This window comes from Passer domesticus, chromosome 6 (assembly GCF_036417665.1).
Source record: "Passer domesticus isolate bPasDom1 chromosome 6, bPasDom1.hap1, whole genome shotgun sequence".
Taxonomy (NCBI): domain Eukaryota; kingdom Metazoa; phylum Chordata; class Aves; order Passeriformes; family Passeridae; genus Passer; species Passer domesticus.
The window spans coordinates 13,156,008-13,181,696 of NC_087479.1; the positions used below are offsets into that span (position 1 = coordinate 13,156,008).

At 38.2% G+C, this 25,689-nt stretch overlaps 1 long non-coding RNA gene across 1 annotated transcript in view; it reads right to left on the bottom strand.

Annotated features, from left to right (window-relative positions):
- Positions 1-9,795, bottom strand: part of LOC135302663 (uncharacterized) — a 118,364-nt gene extending 108,569 nt beyond the window's left edge. The window contains exon 1 of the long non-coding RNA XR_010364238.1: positions 9,420-9,795. This is a non-coding gene — a long non-coding RNA (uncharacterized LOC135302663). The remainder of the gene's footprint in view (positions 1-9,419) is intronic.
- Positions 9,796-25,689: the final 15,894 nt, after the last annotated feature.

Consider the following 25,689-nt stretch of genomic DNA (forward strand, 5'->3'; position numbering starts at 1 on the left):
GGTATCTGCTTAAACACGTCTTTTCAGTGGATGTGTCCTGGCAGGCAGCAAATTTCTGGCTGGTGCACATTATTGGCATTAGTCCCTAGAGCCCTAGTGGCCTAGGATTTGCCTATTTGAGAGATATTCTCTCTTCAGCTGACAGAGCAGTGGGCAACAAATCACTCTGGGTGTGCTCCAAAGCCCAGTAAAGTCAATGGAGACATTTGTGGAAAGGGAGGTTAGCAGGACAATCTTTAGTAATGATTTCTCCAGAGCTCTCTCTTACAGTTGGTTTACCATTGATCTGATTTTTTAACCTTTGCACCAAGCTGAAAAACCCACTTCACTATTTCCACTCTACTGAGAAAGGCTGAGCTGACAGCTGGAAGGATCTTTTGTTTGTTTTCTTGACGTTAGGCTGGTGAGTATTCACCTGTCATCAGAGGGAAGCTTCTTTATTATTTATATTTTGGGAGGGATGCAGCATAAGATAGCTGGTTATTGGGGGTTTTGTAAATATAAATGAATAACCCCAATTATACTTGGATATTACAAGCCCCTCTCCTATAGTCCCTGAGATGTTTCTTTCTTGCGCTTTCTACTGCAAGAATAAACACTTGAAGCAAATATGCTTTGTTATATTGCACCAGGGCACTATGGGTTTTTAAAAAGTACCTTTTTTGCAATATGTTAAAAAAAATCTTGGCTGATTACAACTTGTTAGCTTTGCTGCTGCTCCAGTTCCGTTTAGGAAAAAAATATGGCTTTATATTCCCTCCCACTGATTTTCAACTAAAACAGAACTTAGTTGCCTGCTGATCCTGCTGGCTTTTTTAAATGAAAAACTTATTCTTCTTAAACTACTGGAAAATTATGTTTAAAAATCAGCATAATTTCATTGCCTTTTATTTCTGTCTGTCATGAAAACTGCTAGGCTGCTTTCTGGAACAACCCAATGTAATTTAATGCACAAATTTAGTTATAGTTATGAATATACTGACTGAAAAATATTTAAATGATCTAGAGATATTAGTCACTCTACAGTAAAAATGGCTGTGTGCATACAATGGGAAAAAAATCATCTATGTCTGTAGGTGCCTGTATATTCATAACAGATAATTACATAAGATTGAGAGCTGGCAGGTTTGGTAAGGAGGGACTCCACCTAACCAATGTACCAAAAGTCATGCAGCCATTTAAGTTGCAGAGGACATAGAAATTAATTCAGAATTATGACATCATATGCCACTTACTTTTAACAACGTAAAGACAGTCAGGACAACAGGGAATAAAACACTCGAATACTGAGAGAAATTGGTAATTTTTCTGACTGTGGGACCACCTGGTGTGTTTGAATAATTTTCCATGTCTCTTCAATATGGAGGATATACACTGGAAGAACCAACAGTGGTGACAAGTTCAAATCTCACCAAGGTCAAGATTCAGATACTGTTCTGAATCTCTGATTTATGAAAATTTGCAGTGCTTTATAAAGCTAGATTTATTTTTGGTGAATTTCTCACCATTTTGTTTTCATTTATTCCTTCTAGAGTGACTGACTACCCTTTTAAATTCTAATACTTTCTAGCAAATAATTGTCAAGAAGACAGGAGATAAAGATGTGAGCACCTCTACATATACAGAATGGTCAAACTCAGTCTACCCTCTAACAAACTGTACAGTGTTCAAGACACAGCATGGGTTTCAAGACAAGAATAACCTTAAAGGGCTTACATAAGCCAGAGAATTTCACTGGAAGGATTATTCTGCATCAAACCCTTATTTTTTGACTGAGTAGGAGGCAGGGAAAACACTGACTACACTGATGGAAGAAGTTCATGTGATGGAAAATCTGCTCCATCTCCCAGTTTCCAATGGTTAGTTGCATTCACTGTTCAAACCATGTGCCTGGCTGTGGCTGAAAAGATCATAAATACTTGAAGTATACAGCTCACATAGTTTAAATTCAGCCAACTGACCGTCAACTGATCCTTAATGGAAAGTTCAAAGAAAATTAGTACTCTGTACTGCAGGTTTCCCGTTCCATGAGAAACCTTTTGGCTTTTCTCCATCCCTGTCTATACTATTATTATAAGGAAGGTATCACACGGTTCCAAGTCTGGCACTCTTCAGCCAGTGTCTGAGTAAAAAATAGCCGAAGAGGCAAATGATGGACATATTTTTCTGTCTTCTAGTGATATGATATTGTCACTAAATTATGACCAACACTAAATTATGAACAACAGTGTCACCAACACTGGAGGACTTTGTCATGTGCTTACAAATGAAAGAAACTAAAGGAATTTGGCTCCCCAAGGTTTCTAGAAAAAAAATTGTTTGCTGCTGGCTCACTCAGAACCTGAACATAGTTGTTGCAGTGAGTGTATATTAATATGTCTTCAAATCATTTGAAGTAAGGTGACTGCCATAATAAGTCAGACTGGTGACCCAGCAGTCCTAGTGTCTTGTCGTTAACATCTCCTGGGACTGGATGTTCCAGAAAAAAAGAATAAAGAGTATTCTTGAATTCCATCTGTTGGCTAATTTGCACAGTCATTTTCTACTAGTAACATGATATTCATGCTTAGAGTGGTGGGAAGTCTCTTCCACCAACCCAGACTTGATCTGTTTCTTTAGCAGTAGCCTCTGAGCATCTCAAGGAAGCAGACACAGTCTTGTGAAGTTCACCCCGATGCTGCCTGTTCTCCTCAGAGACTGTTTCTCACTCATTACTGCAAGTGGGCGAGTGCCTTTTTCAAGCCCTGTAAAACTGGAAGATCTGACAGATGGTAGATATGGCCTATATGCCTGAAGTCCCTTCCTATCACTCTGTCATGTTTCCAAAACTACTTTTCAATGTGTTTTCCTTGGAAGTCATTGGAATATTCCTGTTTGATCAGATTATTATATTTTCCTTTCCCCTTTTTTTCCCCCCAACTGTAATTCAGAAATACTAAGAGGTTTTTGTCATCATGTAAACACATTTATAGTAAATTTTGAGGGAAGGGTAATTGCTCAGTCTAAGACTTATATCTCTTACAGCATACTTTAGGGAACTATAAATTATTTTTGGTGGGATCCATGTTTATATTAGACCTGTTACTTCCATTACTTCCTATGGACTATCACTATGGTCTTTAGCTTGTTTTTTCCTTCTCATTTCCTTCACTCTCTCTATATATCCTGAAGCAGAGGTTTATTGACAAGAATCCAGACCACTGAGTGGTCTAACATAACCACAACAAACATAGCCTTTACCTACCAGTGAGCATCAGTGGGCTTTCTTTGGCATGAGTCAAAAAATCATTGTAGGGACATTTGGCATGTGGGGTATAAGAGTGAGTAATGGAAAAGGCAGCTAACCTATTTGCATGAGTTTGGGTTTCTCAGTGGTGTGAGTCCTATCACCTCCTTCTTATGCTGGTGGTTGTTGCACAACAAACACATTAAGCCTAAAGAGGGTTTGTGATGAAGAAATTAGCTCCTTTCTACTCTTCTTTTATCTGCTGGGTGACTTCTATCAGTATTTACCTAAGCTTTAGGTTGTCCTTGGTGAGACCAGTTTTTTACTTGTCATACAGGGCCACAGTTGGTCCCTTACGTACAAGCCAGATAGCACAAAGATGCCTCATCAAAACAGGCCTTTAAGTTTTAGTACATTGCTTTCCCTAATTACCAAAGAAAACGTTATCTTCATCATTGCTGGTAAGTAATAAAAACTGAAACTAGTGACATCTATGCACTTCCCTGCCAATTTTAGAGATCCAAAATGCTCCATTGAATAATAAACGTAGCATTCAGTATTTTAGAGCTGATGTGGAGGGATCATACAGGAGAAGAGGGAAGCTCAGGTGGTAAATTCTAGCCCAGCTTCTGTAACAAGTGACAGCAGTAGCTAAACTGCAATATCAGGTTAGCTTTCATCATAGATGATCTCAATGACTGAATACTGTTGATTTCAAAGGAGGTGGAATTGGGTCCAGCAGTGCTTGCAGTGCATGTCTGCTGCTTGCAAATAGGCTGCAAATGTCAAGACTGGGACTTCAAGGACAGTACTGGAAGGGATGGTTGGAAAACTCTGCCTCCACTCCAAAAATAACTAAGGTCACTTTGAGAAGGTGCGCCCAGTACAACAGAGCCTTTGAGCCAGGCATCTCAATTTAAAGCAGCAAAAAACACAAGCTGTAAATTTTGTCCTGGAGCAAAGCTATAATCTGTCTGGGTCAGAGGTTTCTGATTATCTTCTTTGTGTATGATGACACCTTTCAATAGCTGCCTATGAGCCTGCATGTTTTTGTGGGCACCTAGTGTTCCTCTCCTCTTTTCTCTAAACTGGATTACTGGAGTTTAGCTGAATTCCAGAGTGTGGAAAATAGGTAGCAAAAAGGATTTCAAAATTAAGTGATCAGAATTCATTTTTTCATTATTTTAATAACCATTTCCCATTTTAAATTAGTAATTGTATATTAAATGTTGCTGATCTTCTATCATGATACAGACATATTTATGCTAGCCTTTGAAACAATAAGTAAGATGTTACCCCTCTGAAATATATATGCAAGGAATTTTGATGGGAAAATTTCTTTATGTCACACATGGAGAATCTTGTTCTCTTTAGCTAAATGTGCCTGAAGTTCAAAGAAAATAAGAGAATTCTTACAGACTTATATGGTCAGCCTGAAAACTTTTATAAGGAGTGTCTCTTTTCCTTTCTGTCAAGGTAGGTTTAATATTGTTAAAACATGTGTCAAAGTCCCATACAACAGGTCAAGACTTTTTACAGTTTTTTTCTACTGGAAATTGTGGAATAGTCAAACTACAAAATATTTGTTGAACATGGAAGCTTTCATGAATTTCCTTTTTAAAAAAATATATATATTTTTTTCTTTCCAGCTGTCAGCATTTATTTACATATGAAACCACCTTTCAGCTTCCAAAGTTTTGAACAAAACAATTAAAAATAATTTAAGCAAATCCCATCTTTCTCACTTATGCTTCTCTTTCCCCTAATTTTTCACTAGTTCACAATAATTTTCAAAATCTTCACCTCTTCTGGTACAGGAGGAGAAAAAAAATCAGTTGCAAAAGTGCTGTTGATCTACACCATATTTTCTTCAATATTTAAGGACATCTCTCACACTAGAAGATAAGGTATTAGCAGTCAGCTGAATACCAGTCCCACTTCTCAGGAGCTTAGGTGCTCATGTTCTGCTATGGAGTAAACATTTCTTTAGTCTAAATGATGGATTTCTGCAAATTCATCTCCCTCCTTGCAAGACAGTATTTTCTTACAGCTTCTTAGAACTGCGTTTTGCTGGGGAGATGTTTGGATGGCTTATGTTGCAGCCATCAAGCCTGTGTATGTGTACTAGAAAAGTACATTATCTTTGCTTCAGGGATCACCACTGCCTGCCTTTATTTATACTCCACTACTGTACCCTCCAGCCCTGTCATTCCAATGGTATTCTTGAAGAGAGCTTGATCCAAAGCACATTACAGAATTGCAAACTCTCTAAAGAGTTTTGTGGCAATGTGGCAAAAATGGTTATAACTTTTGAAATGCTGTGGAAATATTTGCTGGAAGCCAATGAATTTCCTTGTGAAAATGTCACATACAAGTGGAAGTGAATAGAAAACCTGGGAAAGAATTTCAGATTTTTACAAAGACAAAAAAAAAAAAAAGGAAAAAGAAAGTTAAACACCCCAATCCCCTTAACCTATTGGGTTTGCCCAGCTTTAAGCAATTCTTTATGACATTCTCCTCAGTCCAGACTTTAATGCCAGCGTATTGAGTCTTCTATCTCTAGAGGAGCTTTGAAAGGAAACATCATAATATGCAGTGACTGTATGGATCAAATGCATGTGTTAGTTTTACAGACTGGTGTCAGTGTTGCATTTATTTATTTGGGACAGTGGTGATAACATGTAAGCCATTTTGCTCCAAGAAAACAATGCACTGGGATCTTTTTTCTAAATATTAAATTCTGGTTTACTCAGGGCTTTCTCCACCCACTTTAGATGAGGGAGGAAAAAATCTTGGCAAGCGGATGCTCTGAGGGGGCACATGGAGGCGTGTGTAATCATCTTGCCAGTTTAATTAACAGTGCTTTTGACTGATATGTGTTAATGAGGATAATGTACAGTATGGAGGGAAAGAACCCTGTGTGCTATATTAAAGGGACAGGTGCTGGGCGTATTGGAAAGTTCACTAAAAGGAAATAAAGTGTATGAAGTGACTAAGAAAGGGAGGGAGAGGAAACATTTCTGAGAGCACTTGTAAGGGAGTAAATCTCTGCACTCAGTTCATGTCCCTTCAAAGAGGCTCAGAGGAAAATGAGGGAGTGGAGAAAGTCCATCTGTTGGCTTCAAGGTTCTGCCTAGGCTAGCCAAGGGAGAGTGGCCCCTGCCTCCCTGCGCCTGGCAGACCTCATCAAGTCATCTCACCTGTGTACATGCTCCCCTGTGCATGAATGTTTACAAGAGTGGGCCTAAAAATGTGTCACACATTTGACATTCTGCGCTGCTTCTTCTGAAATGACACCATTTATAGTTAAGAGCAATCAATGAGATTTCCTTCTGCATAAGGGCCTGATCATCTGATGCTGCAAGAGCCTCCTGCAAGGTGATGAGTGCCCTCAACTGTAAGCGAAATCAATACGATTGGGCACCAGCATTTTTAATTCTTCTTATTTATGGGATATTTTTAAACCCTTTCCTATGCTTTGAAAGTAGAACTTTACAAGATTTATTACCAGTCTGAAAAGAAATTGAAGAATTCAGTGTGGCAAGCATATTTATCTTGAAGATATCCTTGAAGATTGACAGTGTCCTATCAGGGCCTTTTAACATTTATAAAATGTATATGTTCCTATAGTCTTCAACAAAGTTGGATACAAGTGTTTCCAACACAAAATCTAAAATCTTCACTTTCAAGAAACAATGGTATTGGTGTTCCAAGAAAGCTAAGTTCTTAGTGAATATTTCAAATGGCATTGTGGTGTTATTTTTTTTTCCTTGACCTTACTTATTTTGGAAAAGGACTAATGAAGTGCAGATCTTTAAATATAAAATAATTTTCTGCCTTTGCTATTCACCATTTTCAAGGCTTTATTTATGTCTGCTTTCAAGTCTCCATCTTTCTACACGATTTATGTATTTGAAATCAAAATTAAATCTATATATTTGAAATCAAAATTAATTTATGTATTTGAAATCAAAATAAATGGGATTTGCAATTAGAGGAAATATTTACAATACTATCGCTTTGAATACTTTGAAAATTCATTACGTGTGTTCACTGTCTTAAACAAAGATCTGATTTTGCTGCATTCATAGTGCATTGAAAATTATCTACATCTGTAAGTGTATCTATATTTTTTATATATATATATATATATATATATATATATATATATATATATATGTTTATTTCTGTAATCAAAAGACAGATGATCATCTGCAGGTAGCCTGTTCAGTCTCTTTGAAAAGAAGAGGCAGAAGCCTCTTGGAAAATATTTCCTCTTCTACCCAGGGCTGTACCTATATTCTGTGAATACTCTGCCAAGGCTATAAATGACAGAAGAGCTCCACAATCTGGGAATAGGACCAATGGATAATACAGTGCCTAACTCAAGCAGGAGAAGAAGATGTTAGTGTGACTTTTCTTAAAACAAGAAAGAACCCCAAAACCCCTGAAAAAAAACCAAACCCAACTCCCCATTTTTGTCGTGAAAATCTGTTACATGAAAATTCCTGCTTCAATGATAGGAAGAAAACCCAGTGTTTGCCCTCTGAACAATGGCTTTTGTGCAAATAGCCTTAAACTGGTACAATCCAGAAACCTTGAATATTTTGGAAGCTAGTTTCCTGAGTCTTCTGTCTGTGAGAAACAAAGGCTGCCTCCAGAGACCAGTGGTTTGACCAGTGTCCTTTCAAAATAACTGCTAAATAGGGCTAGGAAGAAGATAACACAGCTACTGCTTTATCTAGGAGTGATTAATTTTTGGGATATATGTTTGGTTGTTTATTATTTAGGAGTGTCCACACTTACACGTTTATGTCCACACTTATGTGTTTTTCAAGAGAAAAAGCAAACTCTATTTTAGATTTTGATGGTTACTTCTGAAAGTGAGTAAAAGTACCCCGAAATCAGAATAGGGGAGCATTTTCTATTTTCTGTATTTTAGCACTGTCAGTGTTACAGATTTTCAACAATGTAATTCCCTTTACTCTTCTAAAATTTTGTTATGTTTCTTCAACTAGAGAGGGGTTAAAATCCAAGACAATGTTGGCATAAGATCAAATGGGTATAAATTGGTTGTAAACACATCTAGGACAGAAAGAGAAGATTTATAACTAACAGAGGACTGAAGTTCTGGAACAGTTTTCAGATAGGAGCAATGAAGGGTAAAAAAAATCTAATGGGTTTAAACAAAGAGCTTGATAAATTTATTATCAGAACTATATGACCTAGTTGTCTCCATTAGCCATAAACTGGACCTGATTACACAGGAGTTCCTTTCTATTTTTGTTTTCCCAAAGAAATTATGCAAGCACCAGTCTTTGTGCTGCAGGAATACAATGCATTGCAAAATACCCTAAGTAAATAAAAACCAAAGCAGTCTAGAATCAGCTCTTACCTGTATCTGACATCAATAACCTTTAGATAAAAGACAGAAACTGGTATTATGCCCAAGTGCAGGCCCCCCAGTTTTGACCTTTTTTACTTTTCTCAAATAAGGCAGATTTCGGACATTAATTTTATTCCATCTCTATTCAAAGCAGACATGAGCAAAAACATTGGCTGAATGTACTGTTATTCATTTTAGGGTCAGTATCTCATCCTCCCTGGACAGCTTTACACATAATAAAAGAACTAACATCCAGCAGAGTTGAAAGCCTTCAATAGATCAAGGATCAGGCTCACAGTTTTAGAATCTGTGCCTCAGCAAAGCATCTGTTTAACCCTACATATGCACTTCATTCCAGTTGAAGCATATGCCTAAATATTTATGTGATTGCAGACAGACTTCAGTGCATGCTCAAAGTTAAGATCACATCTAATTGCTTTATTAAATTGAAACACTGCTTAACCTACAGGATGCACAGGCTGTTAATGGATGATGTTATTTGAATAATCATCAATACAATGCTCTCCATTATTTTGATTTATGTATTGAAGCTTCTATTATAAGCAAGCATCTCAGAAATACTGTGCGAAGTTAACAGTACAATTATTAAGCCAGCCACTTATAAATATGAGGAAAAGAAGAATAAACTAAGAGAAAAAGGAATAAAAAATAGAGATTTTCACATTAAACATCACTATTATGTTCACTGTAACACAGCAGATATTAAACTATATCAGGTGCCCTGTCTTTTTACCACTTAAATAATGAATGAAAAGTAAAATACAATATCAGACACATTGTTCTTACCCATTATTATCTAACGATGTTCCATTCTTCTTAATTCAAGCATTTCTGGTCTTGTGTGCTTATCCATCCTACTCTCAGTTGTATCCCTGTTAGTATTGTTTTCCTACAGACAGTTTGTTACGGGATTCAACCAAAATTATATCCTCTGCTAGTAGGATCTTTTTTTTCTTCTTCTTACTATTCCATTATAAATTTCATTACACTAATTTAAATGCACCTAACATGTTCTCTTCATAATCTAGATAACTGTTTTGACTGATTTTATTTATGGGGAAGAATTATTTCAGCTTTGTTTTTTTTTTTTTAATCTTCCTACATTATTGTAGTCTCAGTCTTTTGTCTCTCATATGTACTATCTGATATATATTCTGAAACATTTGTGATCAAGTTTTGAAACAGCAGGTGTCAAATTCTCAGACTGAGTATAATAATCACAATAATTTGAAGAAAAACATTGAGCCTCATGGAACTGGTAATAAAGTCAAAGAACTAAATGTGTCATTTTTCAAGGGATGATGCTATTTACAAATAAATGCTTAATGAACCCAGATCTTGCATTTTTCTTTTGCATGAGATTATGCTTCATAGACAATCAGAATAATTTTATTTCTATTGTAAATTTTTCACTTCAACAGCATACAGTCCATCAGCAAATTAAAAAGGTATACATTGCCTTAGAGTTGTAGAAATAAGGTCTCTTAAACACCCACTGCAATAACTTCTACATTTGCCATGCACATTTTTAATACACAGAAATAATTATCAATAAAAGTACTGTGATGAGAGTTATGGATCAATTATTTGCATATATTTTAATTTTGAAAATGGATTTTGCTGTTGAAGATAACATTAGTGTTTCTGTTAGGGAACAGTTTTATAATTAGGCAAATACTGTACCATAAAATTCTCATCACCATAGCAATGGTTTTTCATGGGGCATAAGTAAGTTGATAACAGAGGCAATACATTTACTACAGAGACTATTGTGGTTGAATAGTGCAAAGTTATAACTTCGAGTAAAGCACCTACTAACGTAAGAAATCATGGCACAGTCACACTACATATTGACATTAAGAGTAATTTTAATGAAAGACATTAATATTTTATATAGCATCCTCCATACAAAGCATAATAACATCTCAGTGTCTTGCAGCGTAGTGTCTCATATACTGCATCTCATCTTGAAGGGTCATGTGTGTGCATGTGTATAGGAATCACTTCAACCACTTCTGAAATTCCTTTATTTATTTATATGTAGTGTTCTAATATTAACCATTTCAGTATCTGAATTACTACAAATCTCTGGAGAGCAGAACAAAGATTTCTTAAAAGCAGATTGCATCCCTAAAAACCATTTGAATTCTGACAGCAAAAAAGTTAGTCTATCCAACTGAGCTCCAGAACAGAAATTCAGGTTGCTGAAATGCAGTTATCCCAATTTGAAATTGGGCATAGTACTGTGGATGGTACTGTGGAAATTACTACAAGGCCTTTAATGGAGAAAAATAGCCCAAACCTTTGTATTATTTCTCCTTTTGACATTTGCTATAGCACAGTCTATAGGAAACACAGCTTTGTTTCTGACTTGAAGTAATGTTACCATGTTCTCAGACACAAACTGGCTGCTTTTTCCCAAATGGTTCTCCCATCTGAGAACATATGCCTCCTCTGCTGAACTTGTGGTAGCAGGCCCCCTGTAAGGGAAAGACAACAAAGAAATAACTGTTTGCTTTGTACAAGTGCTTAGACACTTACCTGGGCTAGAAAACAAGGGTGCATGTGAACATTTGGGGGGTCCACAAATAAGGACAGAGAGCCTCTCCCACTGATCTCAAACAGACCAGCATCATTAAATACTGAATGCAAGCAGAAATAACAGCAGCTCCAAATCAAGACTCTATCTCAAGCTTTGTGCCTGGGAGTCCTACCACTCAAGTCAACAGGACTTAACTCTTCAGGGAAAAAATTCATGGGCATATACACTTAAAAAATTGGTTTCAGGCATGGCCAGTAACAGAAGCAGAATATTTCTGGAGCTGAGAGGTTCATTTCAATGCTTCAATAAGTACTGCATATAATCATAATAAGACCTGCAATAGTTATTGTCTACACAACAATTGGATTAAATCTCTTGCTGGTGACTGGACTGTATTTGTATGAAAGTTTTCTTCTATTTTCATGAAACACAATCAATGGCGTATTTAGGAGAGGGTAAAGAGTGAAGCTTGCTGTATTGGTTAAACAGACATTTGTGATGATGTCCATTCAGCTGAATAATACTTTTTTTTTTTTTTTAAATAGCACTGGATTATATGGAGAACTCTTGAATTAAAATTTGAAAAGAAACCGTTCTGAGATTTGATAGAAGAGCTCTGATAGCAGGAGCTACAATCTGCTGTTCAAGCTATTCTATCCTTAGTTACCTGACCATGTAATAACATGATGTCTATTTTGAGACTCAAGTCACTGAGAACTGAAGTTACTTGGTAACAGGTCACTATGAGCTTTCTACCTTTCAAGTCTTCTGACACCATTTTTTTATCATGCCTTGTCTGAAAATTATTTTATACCTGTGATTTTACTGAATCCCAGAGGATGTGGACACACTCTAGTATTTTTTTATTTTTCTTATATTGTGGTACCCAAAACTGCCCCCAGCATTCGAGGTGAACATTTGGGGGGTCCCCCCAGTGCAGAGCAGAGCAGAGCAGGAAAATCTCCTCCCTGGCCCTGCTGTTGATGCTGGACCTGATGTACCCAGGACACATTTGGGTCTCCTGGCTGCCAGGGCACTGCTGACTCATTATTCAAATTTCTCTCAACAAGGAACCCCAGATTTGTGTTGTAGGTGCACAAAAACTTTAAATTATGGAGCATGGTTTCCCTTGAAATTATCCTCAAGGAGTTTGTAAGCTACTGTGTTTTAGTTTTGCTTAAGCAAATTTTAATTTTTTATCACTTGGGAGAATTTGAAGCATGTGTAGTACCTGTGTTAGTGACACACTTGCAAAATATCATCAAGAAAGGAGTGGACTTGTTATGAAAGTAGAGAACTAGTTATGTATTGCATTTTTCTTCTGGTGCATCAAAATTCCTTATATTTAAAATGAAACAAAGGATTGAACCAATTTCTCCCATGTTGGTGTTTTTAGACATTGGCAAAACAATATTGGATGCATAAGGGATTCTTGAAGCAGAATCCATATAAGGAATCCAGGCACACCATGGCTAATGGATTTTTTTTAAAAGAAACACACTAATGTAAATTATCTCAGATAATTCTTTAAGCATTCTATTTAGAAGGCAGGAAATCACACAAGAATTTTTACAGCATACCACATAAGCAGGTTGACATTCTAAAAAAGACATGGTTTGCTTCAGCTCTGTGCCTTTTTATTATCACATCTTATTGAATTATGGTTTGAGATAAAAATCACACCTTGGGCATTTGAATACACTCAGTTTCACCTCCTCCCTCACAGGTGTCCCTCGAGGTACATTGTTATGTTACAGTATCACACTCCTTGTCATATCTTATTGCTTACTTGCAGATTGCAGTAATATTTTGAATACTGACAGAGTGGGCACAGCCTCTGAGCATCAGCACCAGTTTGCACTAATGTAATGTGCCACTGCACCAGTCCCAAAGACAACAAAAGCAAAAAAATTCTGCAAAAACATACTGAAGACCTGTAGCCCACTCTGCAGTATGTATCAATTTATCTATTTTTGGTATGACTGTGAGCAACGTCCCTGTCACCTTGGCGCTACTGCTGAGAAAACAACAGGGACTGCATGAAAAACTTTTGGATTCATCAGCTGTTAGGGTTCAGTGCACTCACTGACAGACACTGAGCCTCAGCCACTCTGCTGTGTAGCTGCTGTGGCTGGAGAAACAGCAGCAATACAGCAGGGAGAAGGTGTGTTCTACCCCTATGGATATTCCCTGAGCAGCATCAGGCAAACCAAAGATTGAAACTGAGTTTTCTCTGCAGTGAGTGAGGGGGAAAGGCAATTTCCATGTCTTGCTGGGAAGGCCAAACTGAAAGGGTGCTATGGTGGAGGTGGTGTTGGGGAATGTTGCCTGTTGTTGGTTAGTAAGTTTGAAGAGGTGAGATTCCAAAAGGAAATCAGAGATTTGTTAGGTGAAGGAAAGTTCAAAAAAAGAGGAGTTATAGCAATCTCTCCTGTAATTCAGGCACTTTTCACCAAATGAAAGAATGTAGTGATACATGCAAAAAGGTCAGAAGAGTGTAAAAGAGAACTAAAATTAAGAATTTCCTAACGAAGAAATGACAGGCACCAATCTTAAAGTTTCCTCATTGGATTTGAGTATAGCAGATGCTGCAACAGTTGAAAGGAGAGGTAGGGTGGCAATATATAGTGTGGAAAGACTGGCATCAGCACCTTGGGTGGGGATATCTGGGATGTGTCCTTTGTGTTGACACTCTCCTGTGGACAAAGTCCTGATGACTGAGCTCTCAATGTCTCCAACCAGCAAAAGCCATCAGATCCAGGATAGCAAATGTAGGAGTATCCCAGGTAAGTGTAACACAGCCTTAGTGACCAATATGACAGCCTGGACATACAGTTGCAATTGAAAAGGTGATGAGGATTGCCTCGGTGATTTTAAGGGTCTTTTCAGCCTTCAGAGCAGTCTAGGAGCAAGAAGATTGCAGAAGTGCTTAAAATGGTATAGAGTCATAACCAAGATGGACTTCAAATGTGTACGTGTTGGCAGCAGAAGAGGAAGTGTGATGGAAAAGATCACTTCAAATGAGCACTTTAGGGACATGAAAAAGCAGCTTCTATGGGGCAGGAAAGAGGAAAAAAAGTCTTTCAATTAGGAAAGAAAAATAAGAGAAAAGTTGTCTGTAAAATCATAAGTACATTAATGGGCTTTAGCACTATTAAAAAAAAATCAAGTTTTGAAAATGGGCCAAATTTGCACACATTTTTCATTGAAAAATTTCAAGCTAGTCTAGTGAGACTGACAAAGTCAATAAACCTGAGCTGTTCAAACTCTAGGTAAAGCTCCTAATGCAGCTTATAAAAGGATGGTTGATTGGAGTGACCACATATCTGGGACATGTGTGATTTTTTTTCTTTCGAGCCCTTCAGAAATTGATTTCTACTTTTGATTCTACAATTGCAGTTGTTAGAAGATCCATCAGTGGGTGAGCTGTCACAGAGAAGGACATGGTCTGGTCTACAGAGCATAGCAGAGATTTAGCTATATAGCTGCCAATTAATGCTGAAGGAGTTCAGTTGGCTCTCCTGGGATAGCAAGTATAAGAATAAGAAAAATCTAGGTTTGAAAAACATGATCTGCTTTTGTCTGGCTTTACACACTTATCCACAGTTAATTTGAGTTGGATTTTGCAAAACCTTTCTTTGTTACATTGTGATTCTTTTTTTTTCATAATCAATAGAATTCAAATATATGCATTTCAAATATGTAAATTTTTCATCTCCTTGTGGTTTGATTTGTTTCAAAATAAACTTGGTACCCTTCAACCATCCTGGTTATAGTCAGGAGACGAAGTAGTGGCAGTGGTCATGGTGAAATTTGAGTAGGTGATAGAGACCCTGTAGCCATTAAGCCTCAGGTTTTATGAATACACCTCCTGACAGTTGTGGGCATGTGTATTTTACTCTACTGAGTCAGAGACCTCGTGCTCCTGTTCTTAGTGAGGAAATGTAGCTCACATGATTACACTGCTAGCTCTCTACAAATTTAGGGCAACTCTAAGTCATTGAATAGTTTGTTAACTTCAGCCAGCTTTATCCATTCATCTTGCATGAAAGACACCCATACATGCCACAGTGGTGTATTTTGGTTTGGATTTAAATGCTGTTGATGCCCATGCTAAGAGCAAGCAGCTAAGAGCCCCTATTGATCAGAGAGCAGGCTCTTGCCCAGGCCTTGGGAGGCTTCGGTAGGTAGGTGGCTCAACAGATGTGAGATGTGGGAATTCACATGGCAGACATAGCTCTTCTACCACTAACCAGAAGGCAGAAAAAATACAGGGCCCCACAAACCTGCTTGGCAACACTGCTTGGGGCAGGAACAAAGGTTCAGCTGTACTGTCGGGAACTGTCTTGACACTGTTATGTACTTCCAATTGTGGGAGGTCATTTGAGTCTATCTGAAAGGGCAGGAAGGTGGCTCAGACCCTGCCCCGCAGAAAAAGCAAAGTTGTAGTCATTGCAAAAGCCCTTTCTTTATTTATTTTAATTTTTTTTTCTCTCAATCATGCACTTTTTTTTTTTTTCCCATTTTTGGGTCACACATGTCTGCAGGCCACAGAGAGTTGAGAAGCAGCCTGGGAGATGAAGAGCTTATGGAAATGAGCTCTCCTCCTCCTCCTCCTCATGCAGACTGCTAATCCTGATTCAACAAGATTTTTAATTCCCCGTCCGTGGCTGTGCAAACAATTTGCTGATCCCCAAGAGTTGCTCCAATCCAAGGCTGGAGTAACTCTCAGGTGCAGCTGTGAACAGGATTTTGGTTAAAGTCAAGTTCATAAATATTTGCCTAATATACCAGACTCTTTAAACACCAAATAAAACAAGCCCAGGCTGGAGAGGGAATGGGGAGAGGCAGAAGGAGGAAGAGAAAAATACCCCTAAGTTTTTAAACACTCATTTAAATACTTTTCAGTACTGCTGATATTTTATGTAACACTGGCTTTATTTATGTATTTATGTATTTTGCTTTGATGGGGGATTATTTTTCTCACTGCAGTTTTCTTTTGATTGATGCAGTGTGCCTGCTCACTTTCAGATATGGTTGGAGAAGAAGCAGCATAAGTTGGGTGACTGTATTTAAAATGGGTAATACCAAATGGTTTTAAACTTTAATATTTCACATAGACATTTAGTTTTACATGTCATTTATTTTCTGAGATGCAAGTTTCTGCCTGGACAGTGTTGATTTTGAGTAACTTGATGTTCCTTTCCCACCTCTGCATATTAATATTACTTGGACAGTGAAGTCTCAAAAAACCTTACTGCTGCTGGATTCTGTAATAGTCATTAAGAAAATAAAGTGAACTCCTTCATATCAAGATATTGTTTTTTCCTTGTGATGCTTTTAACCAGCATGTTATTCAACAAGAAAAACAGCAGCCTCTATTATATGAGACAACTCTGTTAATCATGTAAAACATAAGATATAAAATGGAATAATTTGTAGAATTCTGAATGTTTTCCAGTAAAAATATATACAGCTTGTGTCAGAATGACAGTTTATATAAATGAATATTCTTCCATCAACTTTAAATCAACTTTGCTAATTTACACCCATTGAGAATCCTCCCCTTCCCTGATGTAATTTTTTTAAAATTTGGCAAACAAAAACTCTCATTTTAAATCAAATGCCTCTGCAAGCTACAATCTTAGTAAGAAGAAAAACATGCAAACAAAATTCCTCACTTCAAGTCCTTGAAGAGAGTTGACATCTCTCTTTGATTGCAGTATGTTTAATTGAACTTCTGAGTGATTCTTCAGAAAAGAACAGACCAAGCATATTTAGATTTGTCACTGAGTTACTTCTTTTTGAAGACAAATCTCAGAAGGTTTTGAACCAGGACAAAAAAAAAAAAAAGGCTGAATTCAATAATCCTTATTGTACTAGTATTTTTTTAAGAGAGATGAGGAGTATTTAAGTATAGCAAAAGTGTGACTGCAAATCAAATGTGTCCAGAACTCTATTCATCAGCATTATGCCACCAAACAGATATACCTAGAAAAGATTTATTTAAGAATATCACAGAAGTGCTGGGAGAAGAAAAATATGCTTCCTACACTTATACCTGTTACATTTAAACCTTAATTGTACATGCTTCATATTGCCAATTCTTTTGAGTTTAAATTTCAAATGTACTTAGATATAGAAATAATTGGGACGTCTGCTGTCTGAACATGGACTGGATCAGTGATTGTACTTAGCATGCATAATATTGCTTAACAAAAATTATCATTATTTTATTAGATCTGGAAATATTGAATGGTCATAAATGCATATTAGTCAACATCTGACTCTGTTACTTTTTAAAATAGAAGGAGCATTATATTTTTTATAAAATAAATAAAATAATTACTGATGATTAAACATTTATTGTGATGTGACCTTGGTATCTTTGGAAAAAAAAGTGATTCTGGGACCCGGTCTAGTAATGAAAAGTGGTTTCCATGGAAATCTAAGTAAAGAGGAGTCAGGTTACATCTGTCTAATTCCTGCCATGGCTTCTAGGAACTGGTAAAAGGTCTAGGTTAATGTAAGGTTGAGTTCATATCTTTCAACAGTATAAACTTGATCTGTAATGTTTTAATGGTCATACGATTTTCTGAAAAAACCTTCACCACTACCATATTGGTGTTTCATGGAATAAAATTATATAAAAGAGATAAAATACATGCAATACTTACATAGAGATAATATAGCTCATGATCGTAAATGGTAAAATACTTAACAGAAATCTGTAGAAATTCTAGCTTCATCATGGATTCATGTGTTTGGGGATTTTTGCAAAGGAAAACACTGTTTTTTGTTTTTTTTTTCTGAAGGAATGTGACTGTGAAAGTCACCTTCCTTGTGACTAGTGACTCTCAGTTCTCAAGCTGGTGTAATCCTAGACCAGGCTGCAGAAAGCCAAATGTAGACCTGTTGATTTCTTCTCTGGTATTTTATGAGGCCAAATTTTTCATGCAGCAATAAATAGAACAGTTCCTGCTAAGTCCATGAGCAAAATTAATGAGACTTGGCCTTCCATTAATGAAAGATGTCACATTAAGTAGTATAAAATATGTGGCAGGGAGTTTGAAATTCATAGGAGCATATGGAGCAATGGTCACATTGCAAATATCTCTTTCCAGGTTCCTACTTTGATTCTGATTCTGTATCTTTTTTATAATCTGAATTGCCACATTCTTTCTGGATAAGAGAAGGGAGAGCCCCTCTGATCACCAGGCTCGCACTGATCTTCATCCAGAAGTACTCAGCAGCTTTGTTTCTCCTACAGGGAGGTTTGTGTTTCAGAACAGGTGTTTCTCAGCTCAAATAGCACTGATGACTTCTGTGGAGAAGCGCACTTTACTTTCTTGAACTTCCACGGAGAGCTACTTACTCCTTACTGCTTTTCTTTTTTCATGAGTCTTTTTTCAGTCTGATTTCTGACCAGTGTAATCATCTCAGTAGTGAGGTTTTACCCTAAGGGCTCTGATACCAATAATACCTGTGAAGTTCATCTCATTGTGCCTTAGTGTGTTTTGCCCTGTGCATTGGGTCTGGCTGAGATAGCATTATTTTTCCCCATAGCAGCCCTCAAGTGCTGTGATTTGCATCTGTAGCTAGAAAAGTGATCAACATGAGTGTTTTGGCTACTGCTGAGGAGTGCTCCAGCAGCATCAATGCTGTCTCTCCAACATTTCAACCCCCAGCTCTGCCAGTAAACTGGGAGTGGGAAATCTAAACATATGTGCTGCAGCCCTGCTGCTTGAGAAATGGCTGGACGTCACTTGCTGATGGGACATAAAGAATAAAATCCTTGGGTTTTTTCTTTGTGGAAACACAGCCACTGACTTTTACTTTACTAAACTCCCTTGTCTCAATTTACAGTTTTCCCCATAATTGTGTCTGACCCTTTTCCAGATGAGAAAGGAAGGTAATAGAGCAGTTTGTTGGGAACCTGGAATCCAGCCAAGGCCAACCCACCTCACCCTGATCAATTTACTATGCCGCTTTTGACAGGAGTTTTGCTGCCACTGCAGTGACTTGGAAGGCTATTCTCAACTTCTCTCCCTATCCACCACCACCTATGAATGTTTTGATCTATTTTTTTTTAAACAAGTATCTGACGAGATTGGATATCCTTTTTGTTGTTTCTCTTTGCCTTACAAAATTAAAAACCTTTTTGGGATTTTCTAAGTTTCTTCATAGCTCAGGAGCTGCCATTTTTCAGCCAACATTTCTGACTTCCCCCAGAAACATCTTTATAATCAAACTGCATAAGGTTTAACTCAAATCACAGAGTAATGTTGGTTGGATGGGAGGTCATCTGATCCAATTTACTGGTCAAAGTTGAGCTAATTTTGATAGATTCTAATTCTCAGGCTATTGTTCTATCTTCTATGACCATAAGCTTTGTACATCTCATAAAGTCAGGAGACATAATTAAGATGGAGTTAAAACAGTGTAGACTCTACAAAGGTGCTTGGGAACATCGAGACAATCCTTTTTCTACCTGCATATTAGATCATTGCTGCCAAATAAACCTAACTGTTGGGTGATGAATTTATCCCATTCCCCTGCTTCTAATAATATCTCTAAATAATGGAACTCCAGTGATTGTTTTGGTCAAGAAAGTGATGTTTGAGATCCCTCATGATTCATTAATCCCTACTGGATTGATTCAAAACAAAAAAATAAACCAACAAAAAACCAAACAAACTAAAAAAGAAAACAAAGAGGCATCCTTATGCCTCTTCTGTGGTTTTGGAAATCAGGGCACTTATTTAACTGCTAACTGTAAGCACCCACATTTGAAAATACAGGTCATAACTCGATAAGAAAAGTGATACAAATCTCTTTTGCTAGAGTTATAATGTGCTAGGCAAACAGTACACCCCCAAAATGAAGCCATCTGCTTAAATAAGCCATCCATGGATTGTGTCTCTCTACACGTATTTTTGTGATCCCGCTGAGGGCAATGCATTTCCATAGCTGGCACAAATCAGTGTTTTTCTCTATGAGCCACCCAAATTTGAAAGATCTCTGTCCCAGCTTCCATTCTGATTTAAAACAATTATACAGTTTCCTGATGTTTTGGGACCTGTTAGATTTCATTATAATTTTTGTCCCCATTTCGTTACTTTCTCAGGTAATACATTAAAAATAATATTCAGGTTGTGTCACCTTGGAGAAAGCTTTAACGAAACATCACAGAGGAAATAGGCACAGATAAAACCTGTGAAGAAAATACAGTAGGATGTGCATACACTTCTCCCACTCATTGTTTGCAATTTGCACCATTTTTTGCCAGTGTTTGTAGGCAGACGTAGAAAACAAGACACTGCATAACTGCAAAACATAACCTTGGGACTGAAGCTATGGAAGAGCTTATGACTCCACCTCCTCAGCTTTACTTGCTGATGGAGACTGCATTTCTACCATTGTCCAGGAGTTTTATGCAACTTCCCTGACCATCCATGTAGAAAAGCTTCAAGCCTGCTCCAGGGAATGCTTTATCAGCTGACACAATTACAGTGGGTAGCAGGCTGGATGCTACTCCAGTCCCCAGTGGACCCAGTGTCATGTGGTGGCAATGGAGCTCAAATCCCTTAACTCTTGTTTGGGCAAAATTGGGATTTAACGTGGCTGTCCTACCTTTCAAAGGAATGTCCTTTCTCTCCCTCTGCTCTTGTCTAGACAATCGTGAAAAAAGTCCCATTCAGTTCTCGTGCTCAGAATTAAGTTATGCAGACCAGGTTATAATAAAATACGATGCTTAAACACAAACATATTCCTTTTCAACAGTACACATCTTGAGGGAATAGTTGTTTGTTGTTTTGATAAGGACAGTAATTATGTGCTGCAGTGAATTCTCCATCCAAGAAAGTTTTTGTGTTTTTATTGTTTTTTAGTATTTAATTTGAGAAAGACCTCAGTTTTTTAATGTATATTAGATGATCACAATCACTGACCTTGAGATCCAAAGTCTTGACACAATGCTAGCCTGGAACAAGAGCATTTCTATTACCTTCTCTAATCCATCTCTTGTTGGATGCACCATGACCACATGCTAGAGCATATTTTCTTTCATTTGACACTTTTGCAAATTATGGAATTACCAGCTCAACTCACAGGTTCCTGACAGCAACTGCGGGAGGAAGAAAAAAGATTGGGCTCAATTGCATATGTGATTTTTTTTTTTTATCAATCTAGCCCTGGGTGTACAGGGATCTTATGCTCATCAAGTATATTCAAGTATGCATTTTAGAACTGGCACTTTACAGAGCTAATTTTCCTTGTCAAAGCCTGCAAAAGCAATTATATAATGTAAACATTTGATTCACTTTCATTGTGCAGACTGTATTTTTCTTAACCCCACATTCTTAAAAGCACCTTAATTTCAATGGAAAGCATATGCATTTGCGTAAAGACTGTGAGGTCAATTCTCTCCATTGGTGCAGTCTTGTTGCTCCCAGTGGCACTAATGGGAGTTAAGAATGTGCATCAAGGGGTAGTATTCAATTGATGGGCTGAACTCATAAATTGTTCGGTAAGTTCCCGTCCCTGTACTCAGATTCTTTGGTATATCTATGTAAGTGTGAAGAGGTTTTTAATTAAAGAAACATATTTCTACCATTCGGTATTCAACCCTACATTTCAATCTAATGCACTATGCAAAGAGATTTATTTATGGAGCAGATGCCCTCTGACAGAAGCTAAAAATTAGTTTAAACTGACCTTATCCTGGTTCATATTACAGAAACCATTAGCTTGCATTATCACTGGTGTGCTGTGAAAAGGCTCTGGGGCTTTTACAAGAATTCCCCATGCTTCCCCTGTTCCTCTGTGTCTCTTTGACATTGTGCCACCCCATTGTTTAGAAATTAAAATATTCAGTGTTCCTTGCACTGCATGCAAACAAATGAGTGTTCATGAAACCCATACGAAATAATTGTGTTGACCTTGTTAATAGAAAAATATCCTCAATCTGAAGCTAACTTCCTACTGCAGTAGAGAGACACTAAATACTTACCTGTTTTATAGATATAAATAAAGGAATAATTTAGACAAACTTTGTCTTTTGCAAAAACTGTATTTCAGCCTACTGAATGCCAGCAGACACTTCTAATCTGTGGTAAATGCTGTATTGTGCCTGCCACCCTTGTGTTCATCCTGTATTCATGCAGAAAGAGATTCAGAAGAATTAATACCCGTGTTTGTAAAACAGACTGTGGGGTGTTGCTGAGCCACCTCACCACAGCCAGCCCTGGGTGCTCTGCTACATCCCTGCAGTGTAGAAGTGACTCCTGCATTCCTACATTAAGAAAGATCTGATTCTAGGGTTCTTCCTGGAAATATCCTGCTTTTTTGATTGCCTGTACTCTCCCACCTTGTAAGATTTATTCATGGATGGACAAGAATCTGTTTGCATTGAATACTCTTCAAGGAATCATCTATGAAAGACTGTATAGAAGGGTTGTGCTGCTTCCAACCATATGCCAACACAGTCTCTCTTCCTCACAAGATCAGACTGTAATTTGGGTTATAACATCTTTTCCTGAATGCACAATTCTTCTTTTGGGTCGAATTCAGACCAGTGCAGAGGCCTCAAGAATTTAATTGGTGCACAGGGTCTTTCCTATGTATCTTCAAGTAGTGCTGGATTTCACCCTTAATGAAGTATTGAGTGGGCTGCCTATGAGTCTCAGCGGAAAATGTATTGGTGTGCTCTGGCACTATTGCTCCCACTTTATGTAAACCCACTCCAGCTTGCTCCATGCTTCTGGCTTGGTGCCTAGCTTTGCAGACAAATGTCACCTGCCAAATATCTTCCATTTGCATTCCAGCCCATTTCAAAGACCATCCAAACTAAACAAAAAAACCCAAAAAAAACCAAACCAAAAAAAAACCCAAAAAAAACCCCAAAACAAAACATCCCCCTCCCAAAAAAAAAAAAACCAAAAAAACAAACCACAACAAAAAAACCAGGAAAAAAACACAAAAAGAAAAAGGAGAGGCAGTGACTTGTCAAATTTCCTTCCTTGATCCCTTAGGGAAAGGAGTTATTACTGAGTGTTGTTGCACAGGAGCCACCATGAAGAATACGTGAATGGGAGGGTGGGAAAGAGACAGAAAAAAATGCCTTTAAATCATAAAACTGTCAGTGAGTTTAAAAACATAGAGAACATAGAGCAACATTTCAGTCTCAAAGCTGATGTAGGAACTGTTGTACATGTTATGGTTTCTCGGGGATTTACTCAAGGCTATACCTTTTTCTTTCTGCAGTCATCAGGTAGCAGGCACAGTTTTTGGTGGACGAATTAATAGATTCAGAGGAAAGTTTATTTCTTAATATATGAACATATAGTAATGTGTAGAGTATTAATCTGTGAATATGAAAAGGTTTTTAAGCACTGAGTACTGTAAACTAGTAGCTGTACTAATTCTGCTCGAAACAGGCTCTTTAAAGTGTAATTCTCAGGAGAAACTAATTCACATGTTCTGAATAGTCCTCTTGAGCAGCTCAGCTGACTAGATAAGGAATTGAGGGAGACCAGTTTCCTAGCTGAAATAGCTAGGGTTTACCACTAGGGAAATGAGCCTAAGAGCCTTACTCAGCTTTCCAGGAGAAGGAGGAATAAATGTTACTGCAGGTTGTGGCTGCATACATTATGTCTGACACCCAAATGCAAACAAAAGACATTTGTCAGGGTTTGGAGCTGGCACAAAGCACCATGCTGGATATCTCTGAATCGGACAAACTAGAGAACTGGACAGCTGTGGGGGTGAACCACTGATATATGCTGTAGTTGCTTTCATGGCTGGGCATTTGATAAGAAACAAAACTGCTAACTCTTGAAATTACCTTTTACACCTGGCCTGTGTGTAAAGGGAACTGCTTGTGTGCAGGCAGCTGGAACTTAGGCTGTTGTGTGAAGCTGTAGCAGGCAGCAAGATAACCTGTCTTGGCTCCCTGCAATATACCCTGCTTTGCATTTACTTCCTAAGCACCAGTTCTGCCTAGATGCTTTCACTGTTCAGCTGATGGGATGGGGATCCAGTTCAAGTCCCTTTATTCTTCTGAAAACACAGTCATAACCAGGAAAGAAACTCCTGGGTGGATTTGGTCAATTCTTCTTAGTAGCTTTTAGTACACCCTGTGTAAAGCCTCAAATGATCTTCTTCTAAAGGGGAACCTCACAACTTTACCTCACAGATAGGCAGCTGAGGGCCTGTGCAAATTTATCGCTTAGCCTCTACCCACATGAAGAAGCTCCCTGTAAGTCACTGCCCTTTTTCAAACTTTACTCTGATAATTAAAATATTACCATAGGGAAAAGACTCCATCACCTCAGACCACTGCAAATAAAGATGATTATGTTATAAACTGACATCGCAGATGCTGAACAAAAGCCACATGCCACCAACAGCTAAACAAACCGACTTTCTGCTTAAAAGCATCATAACACATGCATAATTAGCTAATTAAGCTACAAATTAAATAATTATCCAGTGCAAGAGTAAGAGGAGGAAAGAGAAGAAGGGTTAAAAGGTTACACACAGACATATTTTTTTCCTTTGGAAAGATAACTAAATCTTTCCACCAGGAGCTCACTAGCTCTATTTGTGATTTTCATTTAGGACTGCCTACTGAATGGTTGCTAATTACATGTATCCACTGGAAATGGCAGTGGCTGTTAGCTGTGATCTTTCTGGGTGATGAACACTCTGCCTCGTCCACCCTCGCTGCAGATTATTTTCTTCCTTGTGAAATTGCATAGGAGCTTATAGGAGCAAAGAGATGCCTGGCTGTGCCTCAGGAGACGGCTGCTCGAGGCTCGCTCTTCCCCAGCTTCCCTGGGTGGTCTTTGGCAGGTGACCCAGGGCTAGATTCAGGCGAGGACAGGGAGATTTTGAGTCTCATGAGAGCACCTTTCCAGCCCCCACTCACCTGCCACCTCCCCAGTGTTTCTCTTGTTGGAATGAGGAGATCCCCTAGCGCCTCTAGGTCTGGGCATGCCACCAGGTGTCTTAGTCCCAGGTAGCTCAGTGCCTAATTCCTGCCTGTCTGGCTGGGGATCTGCAGATGAGGTACTAGTTCGTGTGTGGTCCCCTTAGGGGCTCAGTCTCCCAGTGACCTCAGAGCATACACAGCCACCAGAAGAGCAATGCCACCAGTCCCACAGTGACCCCAAAGCTTAGGACCAGGATTTTAGCGGGGTTTCCTGCTCTGCCTGAGAGTCTTTGATCCCTCCTCACTAAAAACAGGGGAAAGGGGGAGGTGCTTTCCCCATCTTTGCTGTGGAAGCTATTCCACTTTGCATCAAATAATTGCAGATTCATTAGAAAGAGATAGGGAGATAGCAAGACCCAGCATGACTCTGGCGGTTTGGGGCCCTCACCTGGAAGGGAAGGGCGCAGACCCAGGCTGCTATCCCTGTCCTCATAAGTATTTAAGTATCTTATCCAATGGCTGTTTAATATAAATCATGTAAACACATTGAAACAAGAGACTGGAGCCCAGGCATCCTTCCT